This window comes from Haliotis asinina, chromosome 16 (assembly GCF_037392515.1).
Source record: "Haliotis asinina isolate JCU_RB_2024 chromosome 16, JCU_Hal_asi_v2, whole genome shotgun sequence".
Lineage (NCBI taxonomy): Eukaryota > Metazoa > Mollusca > Gastropoda > Lepetellida > Haliotidae > Haliotis > Haliotis asinina.
In genome coordinates, this window is record NC_090295.1 from 30,108,391 (window position 1) to 30,129,528 (window position 21,138).

General features: G+C 38.1%; 1 protein-coding gene across 8 annotated transcripts in view; it reads right to left on the bottom strand.

Annotated features, from left to right (window-relative positions):
- Positions 1 to 21,138, bottom strand: part of LOC137268921 (myogenesis-regulating glycosidase-like) — a 92,498-nt gene that overhangs the window by 38,589 nt on the left and 32,771 nt on the right. For 2 of the 8 annotated variants that reach the window (XR_010955049.1, XR_010955050.1), the window contains one exon: positions 8,869 to 19,659. The exons of 4 other annotated variants lie outside the window; for them this stretch is intronic. The gene's annotated coding sequence lies outside the window, so the exon portion shown is untranslated. Of the gene's footprint in view, positions 1 to 8,868; positions 19,660 to 21,138 lie in introns of those variants that run through there. 2 more of the 8 variants (XR_010955052.1, XR_010955051.1) reach the window with 1 other exon arrangement.

The following is a 21,138-nucleotide window of genomic DNA, read 5'->3' on the forward strand; positions in this document are numbered from 1 at the left end:
ACGGATCTCGTTTCGTTTTGTCTAGACAATTGGTATTGGTGACAAAGACCATTTGTAATTTGATTCTAAGATGCTTGGGGGATTCAATGATGCATTTGTCGCAGCTAACTATGAAGTATACATGATGTAAAAGGCGTCTCAATACCGGCCTTCTCGAAACGTGATTTTGTAAACACTAGCCAATATGGCGGAAAGCGCACTTCGGCGTTCGTGTAAGTGTATTTTCGAAAACATCCCAAACGATTCTGGGTACATCGGTGACGTTTCAGAATTATCATTCCTGGTTACATGAAAACTTGATATCAGTGATCATTAATATGTCATTTTTGAAATTCATTACTCCCAGTAATTATCCGATTTTCACATTTCAAAACATACTGCAAATAACGCTGTGAATCTCGATTTTGTAGAGTTTGAAAAATGGCGACATTTACGATGAAGCCTATTTCTATTTTTTATTTACGAGGCAAAATGGCCGCACCCGACTGTGGAAAATACGGGGTGGTGATGAATATAATTGTGTTGAATTTTAAATAAATTTTTTCAAGGTAAGACAGCAATCGGATTTTGTACCTAAAGGATAGATCTTTCGATCCGTGTACAAATATACATGCGATGCTTCGTTTTTCAGCGTTTCTGCAGTCAAAAACCTTCCCGGTAAAAATCGCCGGGAAAGTGCTCCTCATAAAATAGGGTTGGGACGCTAAACGTCGGTGTATGCCTTGGCAGGAACACGACGTTTAGCTTGCTGAACTAGGTTTTAGCAGGGATACTCTATAACACTCTCTATATAGGCTCCCTGGTTTCAGTTTTCGTTCACTGACATTTGAGGGTGTCATGTTTTCGGACACTGACAGATTTCAAAGAAACGATAACACAAATTGTATGCATATAGTAGTTAGAACGGTTTTAATACCCACTTGTAGAGCTACCTTTGTCACAATTTGAAAATCAATATGATTTTCGATGTATTGAACATTGACGATTGAGGTCATCAGCAATCAGGTTGGGGAAACGTATCTGCCTATATAATGTTGGCACATACTATAGGCCGTCCTGCCTATTTTGCTATAGGCCAATCGGATTATAGTTGGACTTATGTCTAATAATTTCACAAACTATCAATTTGTGGCCAGGTCATGTTTTTAATCATTATTAGTTTCATCAGAGACCATATATATGGTCTCTGGTTTCATAGTTTATACTTTTCAATTTTAAGTACTTGTATATAGTTAATATATAGTGTATAGTGTCAGCTTGTATGTGTACAAATACAATATAACAAACCCTCTCAGTTAAATGTATCCCTGCACCCACAATCACTCCAATTAACTATAGTCACTCTACTGGGTCAGGCCAGCTTCTGACCCATGCGCTTTCACTCTGCACATGCTTCTTTTGTCTTTCTGTCTTAGTTTCTCTGGTCAGCTTGCCACCTATTGTCTGCTAAGTTTTAAAGGTTTGTGTCACACACAGCTTATTGGCAGTCAACAAAGATCATAAAAAGAGGAGGATCAGTTCACTACATTGGATGTTCTATGGTGTTAATGAGGAGTTTATCAGAATGATCTTCGAGAACTCAACTGCATAAGAGGTCGGAGTCACTCATTGCCACACAGTGGGTCACCTCAACTGTTCATTTTAATTCAAATAAACGGCTGTCAGCTGTAACCACAAGTAGCGTTGTGTGTGTGCTCCCCTCCACCAACATTATTCTCTCTACCTGCTACTACAAATTTCCGCCCAAACAATCACAGAGATGAAAAGTTAATGGTCCTCCTCAGTCTAAACAAACCCAATGTTTTTGGACAAAATTGAAATTGATATAATGTTCAAGAATGGATGTTTCATTAAGAACACAATTTTTCAAAGATTTTCCTTCTGCCAACTAAGACTGACTCTATATGTCATTGATTTTCAGTGAAAATTGTCAGAAGTATTATAGACTTATATTTAATTAGAAATTTCCAAACTCCATGTGATGAAAATTGTCAAAAAGGGTTTGAATGAAAACCTTAGGGCATCAAAACTTGAATCGTATCAATATCCTCATACAGAAATGCACAGCTTCAAATATATTTGGAAATAACATAATTATAGGGTGATTGGCCTAGAGCAAAATAGGCAGAACTGTCTGTAATATCCTGTTTGGCTCATTTTAAGCCAATCCCTAGGTTTCCCAACCTGATCTTGTGGCATATGTCTAGTTTATGCTGTTACACTTCTCCATTCACTTAACACTACATAACCTTGTTATTTTATATTTTATTTTTTATATACTATTTTTCAGTAAGGTTGGTTTTAAGTTTTGGAGATACTGGTGACATTTTTTTCAAAATATCAATCTTTACTTTTTAAATAAAAAATCCAACAATTAACATTATTATCGATTCATTACAACTTTTCCAGTTGTCAAACTAAGCACAATTCTTCTGTGAAATAGACCTATGAAGGTCTTGGGGTGGAATAGGCCTTCAGCAACCCATGCTTGCCATAAAAGGCAACTAACAGGATCGGAGGGTCATGCTCGCTGACTTATTTGACACATGTTATTGGTTCCCAACTGCGCAGATCGATGCTCATGTTGTTGATCACTGGATTGTCTGGTCCAGACTCGATTATTTACAGACCACCGCCATATAGCTGAAATATTGCTGAGTGTGGCGCAAAACTAAACTCATTCACTCACTCAGTCAGAGAAATATGTGACAAAGAGTAGCAATATTTATCACAGATATATATTGGTCTCATAGAGTACACACTTCACTAAGGTTGCACAGTGTTCGCGAATAGCATCTGACCCTCTGACAAATCTGGCAGATTCCCCAGTGGTCAGGTAGAAATCACCAACCCGTAAGCCCCAGTGTCTGACTGAATATTTCACAATGTCTTTGTGTGAAGTTGTTATTTGTGGCATGTGACACTTGTTTGCTATTTATTTATCTTATGTTTGTTATCATATAATGTTAAAAATTTCAGTGTCAGTTATAAGAAATGTTAAATATATAATGTTTGGTGAACTTAATTCTGTAGGGTGGTCAGACAGACATCTGAAACTTACAGGACCCAATGTCCTATTACTTTGATGTACACCATCGTGAACACTGGATGCATGGATTGATAGAACCATCTAACTCATTTACATAATCACCTTATGCATACCATACATTACTTCTCTATCAAAAATATTTACAGAAAAATAAATACTGAAATGAGCAAAAGTAGCAAAAACCTTCTTTAAATAACTTTTCCTTCAGCAAAAAAATGGGGCGATGGGGTAGCCTAGTGGTTAAAGTGTTGGTTGTCACGGTGAAGACCGGGGTTTGATTCCCCACATGGGTACAATGTGATATTGCTGGAATATTGCTAAAAGTGGCGTAAAACTAAACTCAGTCAATCAATTCAGCAAAAACCTTATCCAGTTTTGTAGTTGTTATTATTAAGACTTAAATACCCATCTCTTTTACACATTAGCTGTTGTAATCAACATATTCCTAGTTCATTAAATGAAAATGCATGCAAACTTGAGATTTATGACAAACATTATACTGACAAATATTAAACAGTAACTAATTTCATAGTTGGTATTGCATGATTGTTTTTCAGCTACTAAAATATTAATGTGAACAACTTTTAGCTGTAATTCAGACAAAATAAGCTTAAACTAAGCTTATTTATACTGTTGCACTTGCCGTGTTGACAGGATTGAGAACAGTGTTTGCCCATGACATGAAAATCAAGGAGTCAACTTGGCTTTCTAATATGAGAGGGAGTCATGGATATGTTTTGTGGAGTCAACTTCAGTATGGAACTTTCATCAAGACATCAATTGTGATTGATTAAATACAATAAATAAACAAAGTAAAGCAGGTCATGTAATTAATTAGCACTGAGCAGTTAAGCGGCAAACAATAAACAAAGTAATTTTAAACAAAAGCAAATTACAAGCTTAGATTGTCTGAACTTATGGTCCAGTAGCATTGCATCAACAGTGATGCAAGCTTTTAAATTCACTGTGTGTATATATATATGAGATAGTTTGTGCATCAAATATGCATGTTTTCTGTGTAAGGTCAAACACTGGCTGAGACTGGAGTTGTAAAGTGATGTGTGATTGAATGGGTTAAACACCTGGACCTCTAATCACATTATACACAAGCAACGCTGAGGCCAGCCTGAACCTTAGTGATGTAAATATTCCCAAAAGGGAAACAATTTACATGTACTTTTATCACGTAAAATTTCTCCACCAAATTCATTTTGAAACCTATTATCAGCTTATTAAACTATTGGCAGATATCCACAATGTTTAAACAAGGACCCTTTAAAAGAGCATCAACCATATTTTGGACATTGGCAGAATCTGATGATAATTTGATAACAGTAAAACCCAAAGTGTTTCTGCATTGATACTAAATATCCTGCCACATCATTATGTATAAAAGTACACTACATCTTCAGAAAGAAAAGAACATAAATTGGTTTTTATTTCCATCTTTGAACAGTGCACGCTTAAAGGAATCATAAGTGTGGAAATTTATTTCATCCTAAAAGGCTGTAGGGTAGCCCAGTGGGTAAAGTTTCATCACTTGTCACAACAAAGACTCAGGTTTGATGCCCCAAATGGGCACAATGTGTGAAGCCTGTGTCTGGTGTCCATGCCATGATAATACTAGAATTTTGTTTTAAGCATCGTAAAACTAAACCCATTTTCTCATCACAATACTTCATGGTTTACAACTTTTATTGATGAGAAATAATGTTACAGCATTTTTGGTATGAATACACAATGCTAAATAGAAAGTGGTCAAATGTATCCTGTTATATTTGTAGTTACACTTTTTCTGTAAAGCACCTATGTAAGTACTTTTGTTAATAGACAGTCACATGATGTTTAGCTGCCGTAGAAATAGGCAGCTTATTTGAGCTTATATGATTGTATGACCAACACCCATGGAACTGAAGGGCAGTTAGGAGGATTAGATGGTCAGAATTGCAAGTTGATGCATATCCCAGTTGAGTAGATTAATACACATGAAATCATTCCTTCATTATTTATGCACCATTACCACATTGCTTGAATATTAATGAGTGTATTGTTAAACAGCAAACAACATGTGACTGACACTTATTTTTCTGCTTACAACAATCTGTCACTATTATCGACAGTGCGTGATTATTGAACCAAGTCATGTCTATGTAGAATTTAATTCAAACATTAGCAGAATTGTATGATTTCTTATGGAAATATTTTACGAATCTATTTCTTAAGCGAAGTCACTGGCTCTGTTGTTCTGTTTGTAATGCCAAGTCATTTCTTTTTTTGTAGAATCAAGTCCATCAAGAACCCACACAATCCTGCACAGGTTGAAAGCCACAATTAATATATGCTCTACATGTGCAGTGTGTCAACCCCTGAAGAGTTTCTGTTCTTCAGTGCGTTTTGACCTTTGATCAGAAGAAATGGACCAACAAAGATCTGGATGTCAACCAATGGCTAAATCATCCCTGTGGTGGACCTTCCTCACAGAGCTGTTCAAGTTGTCCAGACCTGAGAGGGTAGCAGGGGTGTGTTCGGATGAGCTGTTCAGATTGGCCAAAAACTTTGTTACTCTTCATTTCTACTCAGGTGGCAGACATAAGAGAGCATACAATATGAACAATGGGATAAGCAAGATAAAGGTACAATTTATCTTTAAGATTTAAAGGCCAATAATGTAAAGATCTGACCGCATATGTATGTATATATATTTGTATGGTTGTGAACCAGGATTAGAGAGAGATGTTTTTATACCAGACAAGACAGTGCATGTAGTTAGGGAGACCTCACATTATACATCACTGTATTCCAGCATAAGGGCAGCCGGACTTTATATACAGTTGTAAGCCAACATTATAGAAACTAGAGAGCATATAATGTTGTAGACCAGCATCACAAAGACCAGACATTATCTATTCTTGAAAGCCAGCTTTTGGAAGACCAAACAGTATATGTAGTTGTATACTAGCATTTGGGAATACAGACAGAATGTACAGTTGTATACCAGGATTAAGGAGTCCAGACAGAAAATATGGTTGAACATCGGCAATATGAAGACCAGACTCAATACATAGTTGTATATCAAGGATGTTGAAACCAGGCAGTGTGTGTAGTTGTATACCAGCATTAGACAGACTAGGCTATATATGCAGTTGTATACCAGCATTAGGGAGACCAGACAGTGTATATAGTTCTATACCAGTATATATAGTTGTCTACCAGCATTAGACAGACCAGACTGTATATGCTGTTGTATAACAGCATTAGAGACACCTGACAGTATGCACAGTTGTGTACCAGCTTTAGAGAGACCAGACAGTGTATATAGTTCTATACCAATATATATATACTTGTATTCCAGCATCAGACAGACTAGACTATAATGCAAATGTATACCAGCATTAGAGACACCAGACAGAATGTACAGTTGTATGCCAGCTTTATGCAGATCAGACAGTATGAACAGTTGCATACCACTATTTTAGGGACCAGAAAGTATGTACCATTGTATACCAGCGTAAGAGAGACCAAACTGCATAGTTGTGTACCACAGTTAGGGAGACCAGACTGTATATACAGTTGCATGCCAGCTTTAGGGAGACCAGAAAGTATGTATTGTTGTGTGCCAGCATAAGGGAGTTCTGACAGACTAAGTTGTTCAATACCAGCAATATGAATCTGTGTTTAGTTGTATACCAGCAATATGGAGACAAGGCAGTATACTAGTATCTGGTTGTATACCAGCTTTAGGGAGTCAAGACAGTATGTACAGTTGTATGCCAGCATTAGGAAGTCCAGACAGAATATATTGTTGTATTCCAGCTTTAGAGAGACTAGACAGAATATATACTTGTAAACCAGCATTAGGAAGTCCTGTTTGAATATATGTTTGTATACCAGCTTTACGGAAACCAGACAGAATATATAATGGTGTACTATCTTTAGGGACACCAGGCTGAATGTATAGTTGTATACCAGCGTTAGGAAGTCCAGACAGAATATATGTTTGTATAGCAGCTTTGGGGAGTCCAGACATACTGTATAGTTGTATACCAGCTTTAGGGGGACCAGACAGAATATATGGTTGTGTACCAACTTTATGGAGTCCAGACAGAATATATAGTTGTATACTGACACTACAAAGTCCAAACAGAATATATGATTGTATACCAGCTTTAGGGAGACCACACATAATATATGTTTTATAGGAGCTTTAGGGAGTCAAGACAGTGTATATGGTTGTATACCAGCTTTAGGGAGACCAGACAGAATATATATTTGTATACCAGCTTTAGGGAGACCAGACAGACTATATGGTTGTTTAAAGGCTTTAGGGAGTCCAGACAGAATATATGGTTGTATACTGGCATCAGGAAGTCCAGAGAGAATATATAGTTGTATACCAGCCGTAGGAAATCAGAATATATGTTTGTATATCAGCTTTACGGAGTCCAGACAGAATGTATAGTTGTACACCAGCTTTAGGGAGACCAGACAGAATATATGGTTGTATACCAACTTTATGGAGTCCACACATAATATATAGTTATATACCAGCATTAGGAAGTCCTGACAATATATGGTTGTATACCATCTTTAGGGAGACCAAACAGAATATATATTTGTATACCAGCTTTAGGGAGTCCAGACATACTGTGTAGTTGTATACCAGCTTTAGGGAGACCAGACAGAATATATGGTTGTATACCAACTTTATGGAGTCCACACATAATATATAGTTATATACCAGCATTAGGAAGTCCTGACAATATATGGTTGTATACCAGCTTTAGGGAGACCAAACAGAATATATGGTTGTATACCAGCTTTAGGGAGACCAGACAGACTATGTGGTTGTTTATAAGCTTTAGGGAGTCCAGACAGAATATATGGTTGTATACTGACATCAGGAAGTCCAGAGAGAATATATAGTTGTATACCAGCTGTGGGAAGTCCTGACAAAATATATGTTTATATACCAGCTTCAGGGAGTCCAGAGTACTGTCCTCTATAGATACATTGGTCTAATCACTAGTTTTACATTCTACTATGTGATATCCTAGTTAGTTTTACTGTCCTTTGTTGACGGGTTTTCACAATGTATGTACTAATAATTCAGTAGTATTTATATAGTTAATCATTCTTGTCACGATATGACTGCAATATTGCCGATGTGGCATTAAATGTTATCGCACTCACTCACTCATTTAGGGAGTCCAGACAGAATATATAGTTGTATACCAGCTTTTGGGAGACCAGACAGAAAATATAGTTGTATAGCAGCTTTAGGGAGTCCAGACAGAATGTTTAGTTGTATACCAGCATTATGGAAGATCAGACAGAATATATGGTTGTATACCAGCTTTGGGGAGTCCATACATAATGTATAGTTGTATACCAGCTTTAGGGAGTCAAGACAGTGTATATAGTTGTATACCAGCATTAGGGAGTCCTGACAGAATATATGTTTGTATACCAGCATTAGGGAGTCCAGACAGAATATGTGGTTGTATACCGACATTAGGAAGTCCAGACAGTGTATATAGTTCTATACCAGTATATATACTTGCATACCAGCATTAGACGGACTAGACTATATATATGTAGTTTTATACCAGCATTATGGAGATCAAACAGTGCACAGTCATTCTTAGCCTTGGATGACCCCTCACATTCTTAGACATACATTTTAATGTTGGAGACAGTTTGATAAGTCTGTTATGATATGGATCTCGGGTCTAAGTGAGGGTACCAGTGAAATCCCTTATCTAACTGGCGTGCTGGTTTGCTTGGGGGAATTAACTCAGCAAGGAGTCCAAAGTCACAAGAAGCTAATTACAATTTTATTTACAAGAGATGGAGTAACAAGGGTGGCCACAGAGAGTCGGTACAACCCTCTGGGCTGAGGGCTAGAGCTGACCTGTTTTGGGAGTCTAAACCCTACTGATGGACAAATGAAGTTGGAGACTATTTAACTACAATTTAAACAATACAAAGATTCTGATTTGCTGACTGATACAAAAATGGGTGTAACCTACAATAGCCAATGAAATACAGAATAAACAAAATGGGGTGTGTCCTACCATTACAACTTCAGTGACCAGACAAGGGAAGTACTTAATCTTTTAATCCTATTATCTAAGTGACATTAATCTTGTTGGCACATTTACTGGATGCTTGATTGCTTACTCTGGGCTGGATCTTTAACGACCCTTAACTGGTGTTTGCATAATGTTATTTTACTGTAGGTGATGGCATGTTTACCTCATCAAAGCAGTTTATTAACCTGTCTAGACATTACCCTTGTCTTAGTGAATGGTTTGTCTTACAGTGGTGTTCTCATTACCTCAGGCAAGGATTTTAACTATGAAATTGTGTGGTCATAACTTATACCTTTTTCAATAGAATGTCTGTGAGATAAGCTTTACTACTTTTGAGAGGAGTCATGTCTAAGCTATTACTGATACATGAAGAAACTAATATTCTATATTCATATTTTCCTAATATTTGAATGCTAATATATTGCTTGTACTGGTTACAATTTATAATGAATTTTGGTATGAATTATCATTTCATGATAACTTCCCCTCTGTCTGAAAAAGTTTGGTCCCCAAACGTGTACAAAAGAAAATATGGACAATGGTAAAAATTTAGTTGATGGACAGTTGCATCATAATGTTAGAATAATAAATGACAGTTAAATATATTATTGTCTCTCTCTGATGTTGGGGCACAGGTTCTTTTTGCTGTCGTCAGGGTGTCAGGATGTGGAATCTGGCTTGTCTTGGCTAGGTGTGCCGGCTCTTGATGTTTTCAGGAGGCCTTGTGATGGTTCCACATCCTAATTTTTGGAGTCTACTTGTCCGTTATCCCATGCAGACAGATGATTTGTATGAAAAATACAAAACAAATGAGAGTTAGTTAGTAGCAACGATATACATGTAACTTATTTCGATTTGTGCAGAATATGTACATAAGGATATTTTGCCCTGTAAATAAATTGTCTATTAGTAAAATGTCTCTTATATGAAGTCAAGACCTGGAATCAGGCATGGGCAATGTACATGGATTAGTAATTTTCTCCTGTTAGGAGAGAAATGTTATGTAGAAGCAAACATATATACATGTGCTTGTGCATTTAACAAGTGCATTTGTTCATTGAGCTCATACAAGTACATTTTGTTTAGAACCATTTGTTACGTACTCATTTGAACACCTTCAGTTTGCTTAGACAAACAGTCTGTTAGTCTGTACTTTGTTTAGTGTTTATTATTTTGTTTTATTTTCATTTATTTGATTTTGGCTTAGGTTTACTTTGATTGATTGAGTTTACTTCGCTCAGTTTTGGTTTATTTAGCATCAGTCCAAGCTGTACATTTGGCTGATTTTTGGTTCAATTTAGTTCAATTTCGCATTGGTTTTGTTCATTCCGTTTTTGGCACGCTGTATTTCGTTTTACGTTTCGCGTTGTTTCAGGTTCATTCCACTACGGTACGGTGTATTTCGTCTTCGTTTTGTGATAAGTTTGTTTCGTTTCAGTACGGTTTACTTCGATTTCGTTTCACGATAGGTTTGTTTCGTTTCAGTACAGTGTACTTCGTTTTCGTTTCACGATAGGTTTGTTTCATTTCAGTACAGTGTACTTCGTTTTCGTTTCGCGATAGGTTTGTTTCATTCCAGTACTTCAGTACGGTCTATTTCACTTTTGAGATTGGTTGATCAGATCAATGCTCAAAATTTTGTTGTGATTCAAAATAACTCAGGTGATCAGGCTGATGTCATTTGTTCACAACTAGTGTCTTCAGGTAACACAGTGTGAAACGACTCGACATGAATATACCTACCTGGAGGTTAACAGTAATAACCGTACATTAAGAAGATCTTGTATCTTTTGTAGGTATATTGCGACCTGGACACCACAGGTATGAAAGGGGAGCACAAATTCGTATGGGCACATCTTTTGTTGAAAAGACGCGGCTGGTACACGGTATCCAAATCTGATTTTGTTGAAAGGAAATGTCATACGTTTGGATTCATAGATTGGAGATGCATCTGTTTGTACCATACATACAGGATTGTCAGAGTCCAAATATGTATAGAAGTCCATCCAGCTTTCATTGATGTAGTCCTGTATGAGATCGGGAGGAACAGATTCAAAATAAGTTGTCGTGATATGATAAGGATCATATTTTGGAGTGTTATACGCAGCTGTGACATAGCAGTCTCCTTGTTTGAATTATTTCTATGCCCAGAACTTTCACAAGGAATTTGTTGATTTTTCGTAGATGTCTTGGTACTATTGGGTATGGTTTAACATCCAATTTAGTGTCTGCATTCGTCGATTTCTGTTTGGAATTCTTTGATAGAGCAATAACTGTTTGAATGTTTTGCGCAGATTCTTTTTGGTCGAAGAACTTGTGATTTTTCAGTGGCCGTTTTCGTCGTTTTCCTGACATGTTTTTCTTTACGTGAAATTCTCTTCGAATTGTGTCTGGAATGCTGCTGCCATATTCCCATGTATTTCCTCTTTCTGGATCCTTCCATTTCACCCTATAGTAGATTTTGTCGTTTGCTCTCTTGGAAGTAAGCAGTGAATGAATGTCATCAGGATTGAAAATCTTGTTTCCTTTGCTTGACATTGGTTGTTGGCTTGGTTGTTCAACTGGACTTGATTCTGACTGTGGCCTTGATTTAGGCTGATGATGTTTCCTGTTTACACCTCGTTTTCCCTTGTTTGCATTTCCTTTCTCCTTGGTGGATTTACTTGTGCCTGGTTTGTTCTGCTCCTGGTTTGGAACTGTTGTACTAGGTCCTGCTTTCTGGTATGCCTGTCTTCTTTTTGGTTCTAGACCTCCGATTGCCTGCCTTAGTTTTAGAATTGAGTTCTGTACCTGTGTTTGGTTGATCATTGGTTGAACGTGTTGACTGGGAATCCTTGCTGTTGAGCTGTGGGTTGTTGACTTGTCATCTATGACGTCTGAATCCATATTATTGTTGTTGTTCAGGTATGGTTCTGGTGGATACTGTGGTCGATCAGCTGGATCGAAATATGGCTTCAGGCGGTTGGCATGGACCAGTGGTTTGTGTAGTTTGTCGTCAGAACTTCGGCGCATTTTTTACGTGAAATTTGGACCTACATGAACAATATAATAACTGCCATACCACTTTTTGGTTAATTTGTTGCAAAGGCCTTTCTCTACCTTTTGACAGTATAGCCAAACTCTTTGACCCGGGGAGAAATCTGGTTCTTTAGCCTTACGATTATATTGTTCCGAATACACCTCCTTTGCTCGAGCTGTGTTTTCTGCTGCAATTGTCCTTGTAATTTCTAGCTCCTCAAGCAAATTTGAAAAATAACTTTTGTTGTTGTGGCCTAAATTTTCCTTTGGAATTAACGATACATCTTGTGGAGCTCTCATTTCTCGGCCGAAAAGCATTACGAAAGGGGACTTTTGAGTGGATGAATTTGGAGCCATCCGATAGGCCATCATAATGCCTGGAAGAAAGCGGGGCTAATCATTTTGAGTTTTGTTACAATAGGCTCATAGTGACTGATTGATGTAGGAATGGAGCCTCTCTACACAGCTATTTGTTTGGGGATGGTATGGGCTAGTGTGAGTAAATTTGATAGCCAAAAGTTCACAAATAGCTTTGATTAATTTTGACATGAAGTTCTGACCTCTGTCTGAAATTAAGGTCCTTGGAGCGCCATACTGACAAAATATTTCTCTCACGAGAACATCTGCTACCTCTGTGGCTTTTTGTGTTCTAAGGGGAAAGGCTTCACACCATCTTGATGCTGCATCAGTGACGACCAGAATGAACTTGTACTTGTCTGGTGTAGTTGGCAAGGGACCAAGGATGTCAACATGCCATCAGGTGAAGACTTCTTCTACAGGTAGTGGACGTAGGGGTGCCTTCTTGCTGTGATAGTGCCTCTTGGTTTGTTGACATACCTCACATGTCTGGACATATGTAGCGATATCGCTGTACATCTTGGGCCAGTAGTATTTTGGTCTCATGGTGTTTTGCATCCTTTCCTTCCCATGGTGACAACCCCCAAACTCAGAATCGTGGTAGGATCTCTGGACCTGGTTCCTGAGAGTTCTTGGAACTGCCAGCTGTTTAATAAACTTATCTGCATGACCCTTCTGTCTCTGTGGGACAAATCTATAAAGTATTCCATCATCAATTTCAAAGGTAGTGGCTTCAAGTAGAATATTTTGGCGATCTTTTTCATCTTCTGGAAGGACATCATCTTCTTTGTAGTCAAAAATCTGTGTGAAATCTGGACAGATCCTTTGTAGGTGATGTAAGTTGGGATGAGAATTAATATTTGCCTCGATCATTGTAGCTTGTGTGACATCATCACTGGTGGCATGTAATGCTGCAACAACGTTTGCCGGTACCGTTTGGTAGTCCTCCTCGTATTCAAAGGTGACAGACCAATGAGATGTCTTTGATTCAGATTCCATGTGATTAATACTTACTATGCTATCATTTTCAGTCTGAGTGGATTGGGTGACCTGTGAGGATAAATGTGGGCTTGCCGACGTTGTGGTATTGCTTCTTTGCCCAAGTGAAGTTGCTGTAAAGACTGTTTTCTCGGCATCTTCTTCTGTTTGATTCTGGCAGTTAATATTGTGCTCATATTCCCTGCGTGAAAGTGCATCGGCATTTGCGTTAGATTTGCCGCTGCGATGAGCAATATCGAAAGTATAGGTAGATAGTTCTAGCGACCATCGACCTAACCTACCTGTGGCATCCTTAATGGATTTGAGCCATTTCAAAGCGATGTGGTCTGTGTAGACAGTGAATTTGGAATTTGCAAGGTATGGATCTGATGGCTTCAACCAGAGCTAGGCCTTCTTTTTCCGTAATGCTCCAGTTCTTCTCGCTGCCATGAAGAGCTCTTCCGCCAAAAGCTATTGGATGCTCATTATTCTTTTCATCTTTTTGACTTAATACAAACCCTATGCTCATATCACTGGCATCAGTTGCGAGGAAAAATTCTTTGTCAAGGTCTGGATAAGCTAGAACAGGTGTGTTACACATAGCATGTTTGAGTGTGTTAAATGCCTGATCACACTCGAGAGACCACTGGAATTTTGGTTTCTTCCCAGTTTCTGCCTCTGAATGCTTCTTTAACAATGCATTCAGTGGCAATACTGTAAAAGTTTGTGAGGCCTAAACCTGTTTTTGTGATTTGGGTACTGGGAAGGACTTAATTGCTTCGACCTTTTTGTCATCCACTTGGACACCTCCACATGATAAGACATGACCGAGAAATGAAACCTTGTCTGTTGCAAAATTGCATTTTGATGGCTTCAGTGTTAAATTTGCCTGTTTGAGATAGTAGAAGACTTGCTCCAAATGTTGGAGATGTTCCTCAAAGTTTTTGCTGTAAATTATCAAATCATCAATGTAAATCAGTGCAACTTTAAAAAGCAATTTCCTTAGCACTTTGCTCATGAGTTGCTGAAAACAAAGTGGAGAATTAGATAAACCCTGTGGCAAACGTTTGAATTGATATAGACCTTGATGGGTGACAAAAGCAGTTTTATGCTTTGAATCTTCATGTAATGGCACTTGGAAAAAGCCATTTGCGAGATCTAATGTGGAGAAAATTGTAGCTTGGCCATTGCCGATGTGATCAACATCATCAAAAACAGGGAGTGGCCATGACATTGGTAAGGTGACAGAATTCGACTTTCTGTAGTCACAAACAAATCTGTATGAGCCGTCACGCTTTTTAACTAAGATGATGGGGGCTGAATACATTGAAGTGGATTCCTCAATTAAATCATATTTGAGAAAATCTTCTACCAGTTCTTCAGTGACTCTTTGGAGATGGGGCGATTGCCGATAAGGCCTACACTTAACAGGGGGATGGTTGCCCGTGTCAATGACATGCTCATGCATGTCAGTCTTGCCTAAGTCTGCGAGGCTTGTGGAAAACATGTCTCTAATTTGTCCTAAAAACCTAAGTAGTCTTTGTTGCTGGTCAGGCGTCAGTTGTGTCTTGGTCAGATCAAACCCTAAATCTTGAGCAACTTTGACATAATCCCTAGAGTCATTGTCAGTCTTCTTATTTTCAGCGCTAACTATACTTACAAATGGCTGGTCACAGTCAATTTCAAAGATAGAGTGTATGTCAATGTAACTAAATTTCCCTACAAGTGTGCCTTTGTCTAAAACTTTTTCTTCTTGGGAAGGATTCATTAGCCTAAATGTAGCAGTTTTCTTTTGTGCTTTCGAGAGGGTCCTACCACCTGCTACTTCAGAATGAGCAGTGAGGGAGGCAATTGGTTCAATGAGAACGAGGGAATTATCTTTTGCCTCAGGCAGTCTTACTTTGAAATGAATTTCACTCTGAGGGGGGATATAAATTTGGTCTATTGTTTTTGCTAATCCACTTATTTCTTGATTTGGATTGGTAATGAAGTTAATATACTGCCTCTCTGAAGTGCTGTTGCCTATTATAAGGGAATGGCAGCTATAATCTATGACTGCATCGTTGTCATTGAGGAAGTTTTCACCCAGCAGGACTGACTGTGGTAGTGAGGGCAGGACATGGAATTCTTGTGAAAATTCCTGATCTTCAATGACAAAATCTAACACAACTGAACCCAACACTTTGTGCAATTCACTGCCAACACCCTGAATGTGTGGAAAGGATGAGTTTCCAAGTACAAGTTTGTTGAAAGCTTTGTTTAGAAAAGCAGATGAAATGCAACAAATGGATGCCCCTGTGTCAAGTTGTTGTTTCAGTGCCAAGTGTTACCTGAATTACACTCTTGGCAAGGGGCGTAACTAAGAACACAGTAGGAATTTCACGTCCAATGTTACTTTCCATACCAAACTCCATATTGGCCATGACACCTTATAGTATGTACCGTACTATAATGAAGAAAGACAAGAAATCAACAATGTAAACTTGTACATACAATTTTTGACGACTTTTTCTTCCTTGCTTGGTGTCTTTACAGGAGTTGGTGGTCCTTAATCCAGTGCTGAGATCAGAGGTGGATGTAGTCGCTTGTTATTCCATATGTACTTGTAGCTTGTTGTAGTTAGTTCCTGGGCTCCGAGGTTCCGAAAATCGGTGATTCTCCGCCAACTGTTATGATATGGATCTCGGGTCCAAGTGAGGGTACCGGTGAGCTCCCTTATCTAACTGGCATGCTGGTTTGCTTGGGGGAATTAACTCAGCAAAGAGTCCGAAGTCACAAGAAGCTAATTACAATTTTATTTACAAGAGATGGAGTAACAAGGGTGGCCAACCCTCTGGGCTGAGGGCTAGAGCTGACCTGTTTTGGGAGTCTAAACCCTACTGATGGACGAATGAAGTTGGAGACTATTTAACTACAATTTAAACAATACAAAGATTCTGATTTGCTGACTGATACAAAAATGGGTGTAACCTACAATAGCCAATGAAATACAGAATAAACAAAATGGGGTGTGTCCTACCATTACAACTTCAGTGACCAGACAAGGGAAGTACTTAATCTTTTAATCCTATTATCTAAGTGACATTAATCTTGTTGGCACATTTACTGGATGCTTGATTGCTTACTCTGGGCTGGATCTTTAACGACCCTTAACTGGTGTTTGCATAATGTTATTTTACTGTAGGTGATGGCATGTTTACCTCATCAAAGCAGTTTATTAACCTGTCTAGACATTACCCTTGTCTTAGTGAATGGTTTGTCTTACAGTGGTGTTCTCATTACCTCAGGCTAGGATTTTAACTATGAAATTGTGTGGTCATAACTTATACCTTTTTCAATAGAATGTCTGTGAGATAAGCTTTACTACTTTTGAGAGGAGTCTTGTCTAAGCTATTACTGATACATGATGAAACTAATATTCTATATTCATATTTTCCTAATATTTGAATGCTAATATATTGCTTGTACTGGTTACAATTTATAATGAATTTTGGTATGAATTATCATTTCATGATAAGTCACTGCTGACTGGTATAAGAGACCAGACTCAATATATGAATGTCTACGTATTATGTCTACATGCAGCTGTATGGCAACATGAGAGAGACCGGACAGTATGTGTAGTTGTAGACCAGCTTGCGAGAGACCAGACTGTATATATAGGTGTATACCACCATTATAAGAAAGACCAGACTGCATGTATAGTTGTATACCAGCATAAGAGTGGCCAGACTGTATACATGTATTTAGCTGTATGCCAGCACAGGACTCGATTTAGTGCTTTGTTACTTGCACTGGTGCAACCCAGTATTACAAGTTGCACCTCATTGTTAGTCTACCTTCCACCAGGGGCAAGTCCATTTTTGAGTAGGTAAATTCTGAGCAAAACATCTAAATAATTCAAAAGCATATTTCTTTCATTGCACATTGTAATGGAAGTAGAGTATGTGGAATTTGTCTGGTGCCACTAGGTTTTTATCGTAGGTTGAAACTGGTGCTGGAAGGATAACACATCTAACATCTAACCTTGCAGCATGAGAGAGATTAGACAGTATATGTAGTGTACATTTGCTGTAGAAATAAATGTTCAGTCTATTAAAATAATATGCTTGTTCTTTTGTATATCCTTTTGTTTTCTTTTCGAGTTGGGTAAATACTTTCTTTTGAACACTAGTTTAGTAAGACAGCAATGAGCAATAAACTTATTGTCAGCTAATTCCTTGAAGGAAGGATGTTGTGTTTATGACACACTCCTGCACAGCGATGACTTACCCTATCATCACTGCCACAGGCTAATTTGCATATCACGTGACTTTCACTTGTTTGTAGACAAATGCACATATTCATAAATAAGCTGAGACTGGCATAACGCCAGCATTTGGAGAGGTTTTCATATTATTTTACACTGTTAAGTAAACATTCTTCTACAACTCTGCCAATAACGTTTATAACAACACATATTTATATTTCAAACCGGTTGCATCGTTTTTTCTCCATAAGGCTTCCATGACAGCATGTGGAGCCAACCCATGTAACCCATGTAAACAAAGGACGCTGCGCAAATTGAAATAGTGTTACAGGCTTTAGGATATTTTTTCAGTGAAACTGAACCATTTTAACAACGATATTATAATTAGATGTGTAGACTCATAAAAAATAAAACAGTTATGAAATGTGCACATTATATTGAATAACCTGTGTAAGATGTGAGGAATCGTCACATCTCTCTGGCCTGTGGCAGAGATACTATGCTGGCTTGCCGCATGGAACTCTGGGTGGGAGAGTGACTTTATGACAGAATATAGATGTATTCAGTAAATATTAGTCAATCCTGAAACATCATAAAACATCATGTTTTGACACATCCACGATGCAAGAGAAAATTAATTAATTATTCAACATGTTATCTTTTTTTACTTCTGCTGATTATTTGTCTTGCTATACTTCCATGTCTGTATTACATGTAATACATTTGCCACGTACCTTAATTCATAATGTTCAGTGTTTACTCAAAAACTGACACATAATAACAGAGTGGTGTCACCACTAATTATGCCTTTTATTACTGATCAAAGTAAATGATAACAAAAAAACAGGTGTAGGTTTATATCACCAAACAATTGTAGGATTGTAGGACAAAAATCCCTTAGGACAAAAGCCCATAGGACAAAAACCCATGAGGACAAACCCCCAAAATGAAGGCTGGTGGACAACTCCCACTAACCCCAACATGTTTGAACTACTGAGTGATTGGCTGAGGTGTTTTTACTGAATCACTAAACCATAGAGATTAACAGGCTTCAGTAGTTAACTTAGTATTTAGTATGTGAAACTTATTTGGGATGAAGCTGCATTATTGATTAAAATTAACTTAGTCATTTCTGTGGCATATTGGATGCTCTTGCCTTTCTCCCAGTGATTGAAATAATTTTTCAACTCAACCTGACAGCCAGGCTGGTGGCCCTTAAATGTTGCCTGCCCACCTTTTTAACTTACTTTTTTGCAATAACTTACAAAAAAGGCACCATTTTGTAACAAGTACAAACGAGTAAGTAACCCTCTCTTAGCTTACTAAGCCAACCAGTTTTAGTGTCCTGTTGCTATCTTCACTGGCTGAAGACTTGTCCATGTATAATTATGGAATATACTGGTAGCTTTCATTGATCAAAATATAACATGACAATTAAAATGGAATGATCGTCCTGATAGGGAACTGAAAGTAGTTCAACCTTAAAAATTTCAGCCAGACAATCGGGCTGGTGGAGAGAATTTCCAGGCAGCCCCACTCAAAATTTACTGGCCACAGGCAGTCTGGCAGGCCGTTTTTTCGATCACTGCTTTCTCCCCATGGAAGATATCACTGGCCATGACAGTGCTTCAGTGTGACCTGTTGTCCGTCTTAGGGGTCAGCTCTCCTCCACCAGTATGCCCAAGAAGCATGTCCAGCCAAGAGAACCATAAACCACAGGACTTCAAGGTTGTTGAGCCTATGTTCTGTTTGAAAAGCTGCTAAGATCTCCATTGAAGACTTTAATCTTCATTATTCATTTGGACCTTTAGTTTTAGAGGGTTTTGTCCCCCTTAGTTGGGGATCTTGTCTTTGGGTACTCGTCACAGGGGGTTTTGGTCCACAGGGATTTTGTCTGCACATCCACCAAACACGGGCTACAACAAGGGAGTGGAAATAGTGATATCATGAGAAACTTAGGGTCCACACGGTTTCGAGAAAAATCAACAAAACTTCATTGGTGCATACTGTTACATAATGATATTTTGTTACCCACATGGCATGAATTGATAAGTTGTATATGACGGTTTGTAAGGTAAATCCACCAGTAAATCCACAAATTTCATAGATAAATATCACAAAACATGGTCTGATCTTGTGGGCACCAAATTTAGATTCATATAATTATTTCTTTACTTGTACCACATATAGTGAAATTAGAAATAAGTGTCTTTCACATCCACAGATATGGTCTAGAAACTATATCCTCTTTAGTAACATATTTAAAGTAATATAGCGCAAAGGATCTGTTAAAACTGTTCATCAATTCATAAAAAAAAATAACCGATATACTTTAGCTGGTTTAATGACATTATGACTTCAAAATGTAGAATGTAAGAACTCTGTATGTTTACATATTCATTTGATTTTCGTTGCAGCACTTATTATCATATTGTTAATTGCATCTTTGCTTTATTTCCTCACTTGCTCACTCACTCACTCATTCACATGTTTTAAGAAAACTGCTGAACTGGCAAACGTGTAAGTTGAGCACCGACCTGATGATTGACTCCTATACTCATTGTGAAGGAAGGGGACAAAGTTTAGCAGGATGAGAGTCTTATAAATAAGTAAGGTGTGTGCAACTATGCACAGAATCAATTTCATTCATCTGCTCTGCCAGATGAGTATGCCATGCACCCCGCACTTCTCATAGAAAATGCTCTGTGCATGTCCAACTTATCCTTGTTTGCCAGTAATTTAGTATATTTCAACTTCTGTTAATCTCTTTGTGATCATGTTCCAAGACCTCATCTTGATTGATTATATATCAAATTATCAACTCCATCTTATAGTAATAGTCTGCTTATATGGTGCTCCAGGCACATTAGCTGCTCACTGGGCTATGTATATTACTATTCCCGGTCATTGGACTCATCGTACAATCCGATACTTTTTAAACTCTGTGGGGATCATACAGCCATGCTGCCTGTCCAATGAACTAATCACTCATATTGCCAGCACATCTTCAAAGGTAGAAATTTTGCAGTTGGGTGAATTGGGACAATGTGGGTTGTAGTACCTTGTCCAAGGATACTACACAAATTTGCCCACCTTGGAACCTGAACCTTGGTGCCTCCACTGTGGACCTTACCACTGCACTATTGTGCTCCACCGATGGCAGCCCAGAATCTGAGCACTTACTTGAAACATCAGAAGGTTGTTTGCCAAATTGCCCAAATGAACACATATCTGACCTTGTATCCACCAACCTCATGTTGAGTATAGGGATCAGCATGTGACTTACACAGTCACATCCAGAAAGGTTGATTAATATTGGACGCTTGTGAAGATCAAGGGTATAGAAAATATGTCTTCAGCAACTAATTTTGGCCAGTTAGGTGACTTGGTGTATG